The 9090-nt window shown below is 38.3% G+C and overlaps 1 pseudogene; it reads left to right on the top strand.

Moving 5' to 3' along the window:
• The first annotated feature begins 494 nt into the window (after positions 1–494).
• Positions 495–3598, top strand: LOC131773251 (DDB1- and CUL4-associated factor 1-like; annotated as a pseudogene).
• Positions 3599–9090: the final 5492 nt, after the last annotated feature.

Raw genomic sequence — 9090 nt, 5'->3', positions numbered from 1 at the left:
GTTTTGGACCAGGACTTCATGAGACTTCAGAGGTTTTACGGAGAGAAGCCAATCTACCTGACACAAAACCTGAATCAAATCTGCTTTATACGCCTACTAATAGGAAAGTATGTGGTGCATGTTGTCGTTGTTAAGTGTATTCTGTGATCACAAGGTCCCTTGATTCATGAGGAAAATACGATCATCTCGTAACAGCGATCGCACTTTCTAAAGTCATTTAGTAATGGCGCGAGTCTCCGTGAACGGGTTATGATGAAAATGACCAAATTTTTCATTTTTTTCTGAAATTCTTTTGTGAAATTCTTTTACAGGAAAAAGAATCGACAAATTAAGTCAGTCCATCTGTCCTTCAGTTCATCATTCCGTTCCTTAGTCCACTAGTCCATCAGTTAGTCAGCCGTTAGTAAGTGATTGAGCGTTTTTCATCCCTCCGGGCTGGAGATTATCATCAATTCAGAGATTGTATCCTTTTCTTGTTTTTATAGAACGAGTCAATGCTATACTGTAAAGCAGTGAGTCCAGATCACCTTTCACGAAAATAACGGAACACAACGTCGGCCTTTTACGGATCTCGAAAAATCACTTTACCTCCTTGTTCTTAATTTGACAGTGAATTAGGAGAGAAATAGATATCAAGGACTATTATTTCATAAGAAAAGTTTATTGTTTCCTCACCTTGAGCGTTTTCGGGAACCAATACACAGTCACCTGACTGATCCACTGAGTACAAATTTAAGTCTTAATATCCTAGGTGATTTTCCGGCCAATTTACATCATCAACCTAGTCGATAAAACCAAACTATCTGGTTATTTCCTCTCCCTGCCCACCGACGGAGCCTATTGTTTCTTGTGAAACTAACCCATTGGACTGTCTTAAGCAACTCATTTCAAATCAACAGTTTGCCTTTTATTTTGCCAATAATCCTTGACGCTAAAAACAGCGGGATCGTCGCTCTTTCCATTTACTGGACACGTGTCCTTCACTAGATCAATGTCACGTGATCTTCAATAACAGTGTTGACGTTATGTATGGGGGTAATTTCATGTTAACTTGTTTACACACTTCTCAAATTCAAATCAATTTTTCACGAAGGAAATCAGACCCGACACTGAGGTTTTAGTGCGTCCAAGTCGTGAGTTTTTAGTTGTGATCTATTTGTCATCTCGATATTCAAATTCAAATTCACCCGGGATTATGGTTCCATAGGTTTTCAGCAGTTTATAGATATCCAAAATTGCGTAAGAAAATTTTTCACATTTTCATCAATGTTTCAGCAACTTTTGCCGTGTTTGGAAAAGTGAATGAGCTCTAGCTCTTTTATTCGACTCATAACCCTAAACTTCTGGCTCCAGTCTTTCAAAGGTTGGATAGCACTATCCACTAGATAAAACTCTATCCGTCGGATAGCGTTATCCGCCTTTTACATAACTGGGCCCTCAGGGAAATGTCCCCTAGAGCCTCTGATATCTCAAAAAATGAAAAAATATATGAATTCTGGACTGAAGGGAGCGGTATTTGTTCTTCCGTATTTTATAGTAAAACATCTTTCGGATCCTTTGGAAATACCGCTAGCTTCCAGGCTCCTTGGACCGTACGAGACCTCGTTCAGGACCTTTGACGCAACAGATTATCAACCAATAGGTAAGCAGGAGGGCTTGCTAAAAATTTTAATAGAAATTTTGTTTGGCGCTTGTTATCAGTTAATTTGAAATACCTTGACGTTTACGAAATGAGCGCGTCAATGATGGTGGAAATTTTAATTGCTTTCAAACAGCGACAATCGACGTTAAGAAGACAATATTTGACTTGTGCACCGATATAACTGATAGCTTTGTAGCGGTTATTGAGGTAAGCTTATAAATCGGAAACCTCTGCCTTGTTTTGTTTTCCTCCCTTCCATCCTTCTTCTTTCATTCCATCCTCTTCCTCTCCCTCTCCTCCTGCTTACCTTCCTCTTCTCTCTTTTTTTCTCCCTCTTCTCACTCCTTCAGAGATAAGAGGGTTCTTATGATTTCTATGAAACATTAAATTCAGTTCATCTTGATCGTAAGACCTGAGCCGATGAATTCACCTTTCATTACCGGGTAGTGACTACATATCTCAGCCGGCCAGGGCATTGCACCCGGCATCTCGCTAGGTCACAAGTTCAAATCCTGTTCAAAGTCTCAATGTTGTTTTTGTTTTGTTTTGTTTTTTTTCCTTCCTCCAAACCTCTTTTCTAAATTATTTGAGGAGCTGAAGCCCAATCATTGAAATGTAGGAATCAGGGTCGAGGAGTCTGGGTTGGGACCCTGGTTAGGTCTTTGTGAAGTGATCTTTGGGAAGATATGTTATTCTCACAATACATCTCTCCACCGAGGAATAAAAATGGGTAGCAGAAATTGGTGCGAAAACTTGACGAAATTCTGGGGAAGAGGGTGGGGAGGAGAGCCTTCCGACTAACTAGCCTTTTATTTCCAGTAGAGGAAGAAATTTGTAAGACGGGGTTGAGTCACGGTCAAAAGGGGGGGGGGGGGGCAATGAATATTACGCTTGCCTGAGGTCATTCTTAGTTTGGGAAACTGTGTTCGCCCACGTGTTCGTGGGCGAACACAGTTAGCATTAAAACTAATTATAAAACAAACCGTTTTCTTGTGGTTACGGTTACTTGTCAATTCCGAAAATGCGGTGAGGCACAATTAGTCAAGATGTGTTTCGCTTTTTAACAGCCTCTTCGAGCAAGCGTTTTTTCGTCTTTCACCGCTCCCTCCTTCTACTGTCCACTCAATCTCCAATTCAAACATGGCTGGTCAAATAATAGATCGCGAACTTCTTAACCTTAACTCGCCCTAATATAATGCCTGCATTGCAAGCTTAGGAGCTAGCAGTAATCCCAGCTACCTTATGCCACGACAACTGGGAGAAACTTTGGCAATGTGAGCCATCTGACTGGCTTTACTTGTCATTTCATGATTGCATAAGTTGCAAAATATCACCGCAAGGATCTCGTCATCATGTTATAACAGTTCATATGAATTATTTCATATCATAAATCCCGTAATGTTCTTTTTTAGAATCAGGCGAGCACCGACGAAAGCGTTTGCCGGGTATACGAAGTCGGGCGGCTGCGTAGGGCTGATGACGAGGACGAGCGTTCGTGCCTTATTTGCATACAAAATCCTGCACTTTGTTAGGATGTGGACTATAGCGCCCCCCTGGCACTAAAGCAGAGATGAACTTTAAATCACGTTTATTGCAACACGTGTTTGATGTAGGTCAACAAAATAACGACTCAATGCCTTTTTTCTCTTAGGAATCCGACGAAGGTGGCGAGGAGGATGACGATGTCGATGACGATGATGATGAGAATGATGATGATGACGATGAGGATGATGATGACGACGACGAAATTGAAATCACGATATCTGGCGATGATGATTCGGATGATGACAGTGATATTGCAATCTTGAGGCGCGGCTTTTAAGTTTCCATCTTTCAGTTGTTAATTCAACTCAACAATGAGCACGTCATTCTGCTATGTTTTTATCTTTGAAAAATGTATGTGTATAACACAATTTGGGAATGATAGTTTAAGCTCTGAGTTGAGCTTGTTGACGGCGGAGTGTTACGTAGCAGAAAGTAGAAGTCATCATCGAAAAAGTTACACCCATGTTACTGATTATCAAATAAATAGTAAGGATGGAATGGTTTGTTATTCCTCTTGTAATGTAAACAAGCCAAAAAAGGACTAAAGTTACTCTAACTCACCACAGAGTTACTACTTGTCGATATATTAGCCCAAGTGAAAAAGCTAAAAGTCTGCCTATTTTTATTGCAGTCACTGTGAGGACAGACACGCCACAGAAAATGACCCCCAAGGTTCGGTTGATGAGCGAGCTATGGTAACAATTTGCAGAGTGTTCTTGGGAAATTCCGTAAGCAAGATGAAACGGCTGGAAACTGAGTCTAACGGTGATATCAGTGCATGCAAGATTATTTGATGGTTGATGAAGGAGAGAGGGAAAAGAATGAGACCATTTCACACAATGGCTTCAATGAAAATTATGAGATCAATGACGAAACAAACATAATAAGACTTCGATCATATACGCCCGTGAAGCAACGAAATTGATCGATTCTTGTTTGGTTTGTATTTTCCGTCAGGTTCTCCATGTTATTTTATAGCAGTTACCACTCTCATTGCTAAAGGCGTTGAGAACTCTCCTCTTGAAGACCACACAACATCCAAAGAACGAATCTTGTTTCCGAAATGAGCAGTTGGTGATATTTAAGTCTAGTCATTTAAGACTGTCAACTGCAGAAGGGGGGTTTTCTATATTCAAGAAAAACACAGTTGAAGTGTTTTCGGTCAATATCATTTTGTTTTCTTTTCCTATGGTGATTTTCTAATATTACCTGTGGCTTATTTTTTCATTTTTACTTCAAAAGAAGCATGGAGGTAATTGTTTCTTTTCAGCTGGCTATTTGCGGTGGTAAAACTGTTTTTCCGCACACTGCAGCCTACTCCTTCCAAAGCAAATTTAATCAATTTTACAGTTGTGTTTTCCCTTCAGTTCCTAATCGAATTAATTCAGAGGAAAAAGTGATATCGAGCTAGGATTTTCACGAATATTTTTCAGCCTTGCGCTTATGTTTTTCGCCAAGTTAAAGAGTACCACTACTCACTAACATATTTTGACGTGCTGGCAAATTGGCTCTGGCTAATGAGTTTTGAATTTAGGGAACACACTCGCGCCAAAGTAATATGTTTTTCTGCTACGAATAATAGGGAACTGGCATACGGTAGCCAGTTTACTTTATCAACTCAGTTGTCCCGCTGCAAAGGTCTTGTTTGAATGTCTAGCCACTACCGATATTTGTGTGGGTCTTTTTTCACAACCTCCGTTCGTGACTTTTTTATTTCTTTACATTGATCTTGGTAACACCGACATAGATATTTTGTATTACGTCGAAGAGGTTGTTTGTATATCCAACTATGTTTTGTTTGGAGTGACTGTACTGATATCAACAGCCATCAGTGTTGACAGACTTCTTGTTCTGTTATTGAGGCTGAGATACAGACAAGTTGTGACACCAAAGCGAACTCAAGCTGTTATACTTTTATGCTGGATAATTGCTGTTTTATGCGGATTGGTTCGTGTCTGGAGTCAAAACGGTTTCGGAGATTGTTGCTTTTGTGGCCGTTGTGGTATCTCTGGTTACTTCCGTGTTTTGCTACGTAAAGATCCACCTGAGATTACAGCGGTACCAGGCTGAAGTAGAAGACAACCCTGGCGAAGGACGGTCAAACGCAGGAGAAGATATAGGAGTAGGAAAAGATGAAGCAGGCGCAATAACGGGAACAAGAACAGCCACAGAAGAAGGAGCAGAAGTAAAAGGTACAGGAAGGGGAAGAGTACGTGCATGGACAGCAAAAGGTTCATCAAAACAAAGATTAAACGGGAGAGTGTTTAACTAAACATCAAACAATATCAGAAAACAGTTTCCAGCATATTTTGGGTCCAGTTGGCTTTAGTGGCATGCTACACCCCTTTTTATAATTGTGTCAATATTGAGACATACAGTACTTAGTGGATCAGTAGTTCATGCTCTGTGGCTCTTTACGAAAACTTTAGTTTATCTGAACTCATCTCTGAATCCCTTTCTTTACTGTTGGAAAGTCACAGAAGTGAGAAAGGCAGTAAAGGACACAGCCAGGGCGTTTTGTTGTTGTTCGTGATTCAAGGTCGCCTTTACTTATGTGGAAAAACTTCCTTGTCCTTAAAGAAATAATGTTTTGCGAATTTTCATATTAACCAATAAGGAATCATTGAATGCTGACAAGTAATTGCACTTACAGAGTCGAAAACTCTAGTAATATGAAGAGGAATAAAAATTTCTTTTTCTTTTCCATGTTCTCTTTACAGGAAGGAGAATAAAAAGAAGAGGAAGACATAACATCAATTAGTCTCTTTTTTTTTTGCCATGAAATACAATGAGATATTATTGAGAATTGATTCTTTCAATCTATTTTGGACAGGTTTCTAATATTTATTTAAAGATCGCCCATGCATAAACAAAATTACTAAATAAACGTTAATTGTAGACTTGTCTTTGCTCGATATGCCCTGTTCTCTCATACATAAATATAATATCTCGCATTTTGACTGGACAAACCGTTTTCAGCGAAGTGCGAAGCAACTTTGTCGAATAAAACCTTAAAAGAGTCTACCCCGTACATTTGTGCGGCCCCTTTAGTCCTCTTAGTGGCGGCGCTTTTAAACAAGGAAGGTTGTTATTTTCTTTTCCTTTTTGGCCGCCTCAGGTATTGCTGACTTCTCTATTTATACAGTCGCAGTGAACCACTGCTTTATTTTGCATTTTTGGCCTCTTTCAGCTGACTTTCCCCCCCACAATCAGGTGGAAAAACCTCAAGATGAATATGTCTAACCTTTATTTTAAAATGCGTCATGCTTGAATATCAAGTAAGACCACATTAAACATCTCACAAATTAAGGACGCCACAAAAATGGCTGATTAATAATTTAATGGCTTATATTTTGCTATTATTATATTCGAGAATAATAAACGAGATTTAGCTAAACTTTTAGTTCTCTTGAACATTAACTTTATGATCAAAACACCGGCGCTCGTCTCAGCCCTTATTAATGTTCAACAATTTTTTTTTTTCCACAAACAGTTCATATCTGCTTCCAAAAACAAAGCGTAAAATGTGTAATGATGTTATACAAATAAATCCTTCACACGAGCTCTAGAATATACTGTAGGCCATTTTGGCAATAGTCTTGGTTTTAAGGGCGTGATGAATGACTCAATAGCTTAGTCATTAAAACCAGCTACGCTCTCACAGAAAGGCACAATCTGTCTCCTCCTGACGGTTTTTAAGAAGTATTACGTGCTTAGTTATCGGTACCTGTTATAGTATTTAGCTAGAGACTGGCAAATTGGGTCATTAGGCTTTCAAATACTTTATTCTTAGTCGCGTAAATAAACCGTTTTTGGTCGACAGATATGTCAGCCTGCTTGTTTTGACAACACCAAGGGTAACAATACATGATTATTGACACACTTCAGTTGTTGTTGTACAGTTACTGGTGTTGGTGGCCAGCCAAGACCTTTCAAGTTTATTTATATTTCCTTCATTGACATTAATTTTACAAGATATGGATAGAAAAATGATCCATTTTCCAATATTGTCTTCTCGGAAATGTTTGCATTATTACGATAAGTTGCGCTGCCAATCGCCCTATTGAAAGTTTATCAAATGATTATTTCTTAACTCTTCACCAATGTAGAGTTAACAAGTGGTGGATATTTACCAAGCTGCCAAGCGGAGATGTAAATATCTACCCCTAGCCACCGGCACTTAGATGAATATTTGTTTTTGCATATAATTTAATACTGTGAGATAAAATAATACAAAAATATGATTTTGAATAATTTATTCCTGTAATAATCACAACATTTTCGGGCGCAAATCCCCTGGAAGTGAATGGAGAAGGATGTGCGGAGTAACGTTTTAGTGACTACTTTTGGGTTCCTTATATCTATATACGGATCGAAATAAGTCAGATTTTCGGAAGATTCAAACAAAAAAAAATTTTAATTTAATTTCGTGTGCAGAAATTTCAAAACCCTATCTAAACCATAAATACTTCCTTATAAATAAATACTGAAAAAAAGGCAAAAACTAAAATTTTTGAGATCGACATCAGAGTCACCACCGATATTTTGATCGACGATCGCGGTTTTATTTCACTTTCATTTAAAGGACACTTCCTGTTTCAGAAAAAAAATTGTTGTCTTAGCCCAGCCTTGAACTGAGAGAGAAATCTGAAGTTTAGTATCATCCAATAATATTCAGTAAAACAAGATTGAAGGGCATATGAAAAGTCATTTACATAAATTCTGAATAAAACAAGTCATGGAATAACCGCTTGTGGCACTCTGGATTCAAAGACCAGAGAGTCAGGGACTCAGAATCTATGAGCGCTACTTGTTTTCTAGCAGATGGACTAATGATGAACTAAGCCACGCCGAAATGCCCTCGTTTATTTTGTCAAAGAACTTGCTCATGTCAAGAAACACGACGACGGACAATAAGAAAATAACTGCCGTTGCCTATTTCTCTAAAAATCATAGCACAGTACTTCTCAAGATGAAAGTTGAAGTAATGGGTTAGGCAATGTCAGCGTTATATGTAAGTGCTCGTGAAAAAAACAACTGAAAATGACTGAATGAGAATCCATTATTATATTAGCTCGTCTGTGTTTCTCGAAAACGCCATCTATTGCTTGATTAAACTCGACATATTTGCTGACATAGTGCACCAGGAAGGCACGATTAGTGTCAACAATATTCAAACACAATATCCCGAGACGCCAAATGCCTTAAACTGTGGAGATAAAAAATAAAAAATCATGCTTCCTTGGCACTTGGAATATCTGCCTTAGGCCAACTTCTGCACTAAGAATCATCACAATGGGGTCATTTATGTTTCAAACTTCTAAAACACTTTTCTCAGACAATGATTAGAAGCAGTGATGTGAAATAACAACATTCAAGACTAATCAGCTTAATACCGCCTATCTAATTAACAAATTGGAATAGAGAACTCGATTGAAAAGGCCGGTGAGTCAGTAGCTGTCTAAAAAAAGGATAAAATGTATTGGGTTAATAATGTTTTAAGGATATGCTACTCCTGGTTGCTAAGCGAGCGTAAGCTGGGAATAGAAAAATATATACACTTATCAGAACTAACGCAGCGCTACTGGATTTTCGTCAATCTTACTCTTTGAAGGAGGCCAGATGTCATTTTAGTATATGGTATCCTTCAAATCTACGGTTAGATCCAGACCAGCAATTTTTCTGCAATGAATGGAGTAAACGAAACGAGTTTAGCTTAAATAAGTTTATTGAAGCATTTAGGGAGTGCTTTACAACAAGTAAATTATTCTTAATTAGATTAGGAAATATTACTTATACTAGGAACAACACTCACAAACTTACGCAGCATTTCTGACTTGATCAGTTATAAAAATTATCTTTACAGCAATTTATTTATTTTTCTTTTTTTTGTCTCTATCAGC

Source organism: Pocillopora verrucosa, chromosome 11, assembly GCF_036669915.1.
Source record: "Pocillopora verrucosa isolate sample1 chromosome 11, ASM3666991v2, whole genome shotgun sequence".
Classification (NCBI taxonomy): Eukaryota; Metazoa; Cnidaria; class Anthozoa; order Scleractinia; family Pocilloporidae; genus Pocillopora; species Pocillopora verrucosa.
This window is presented reverse-complemented; position numbering and strand designations above follow the sequence as displayed.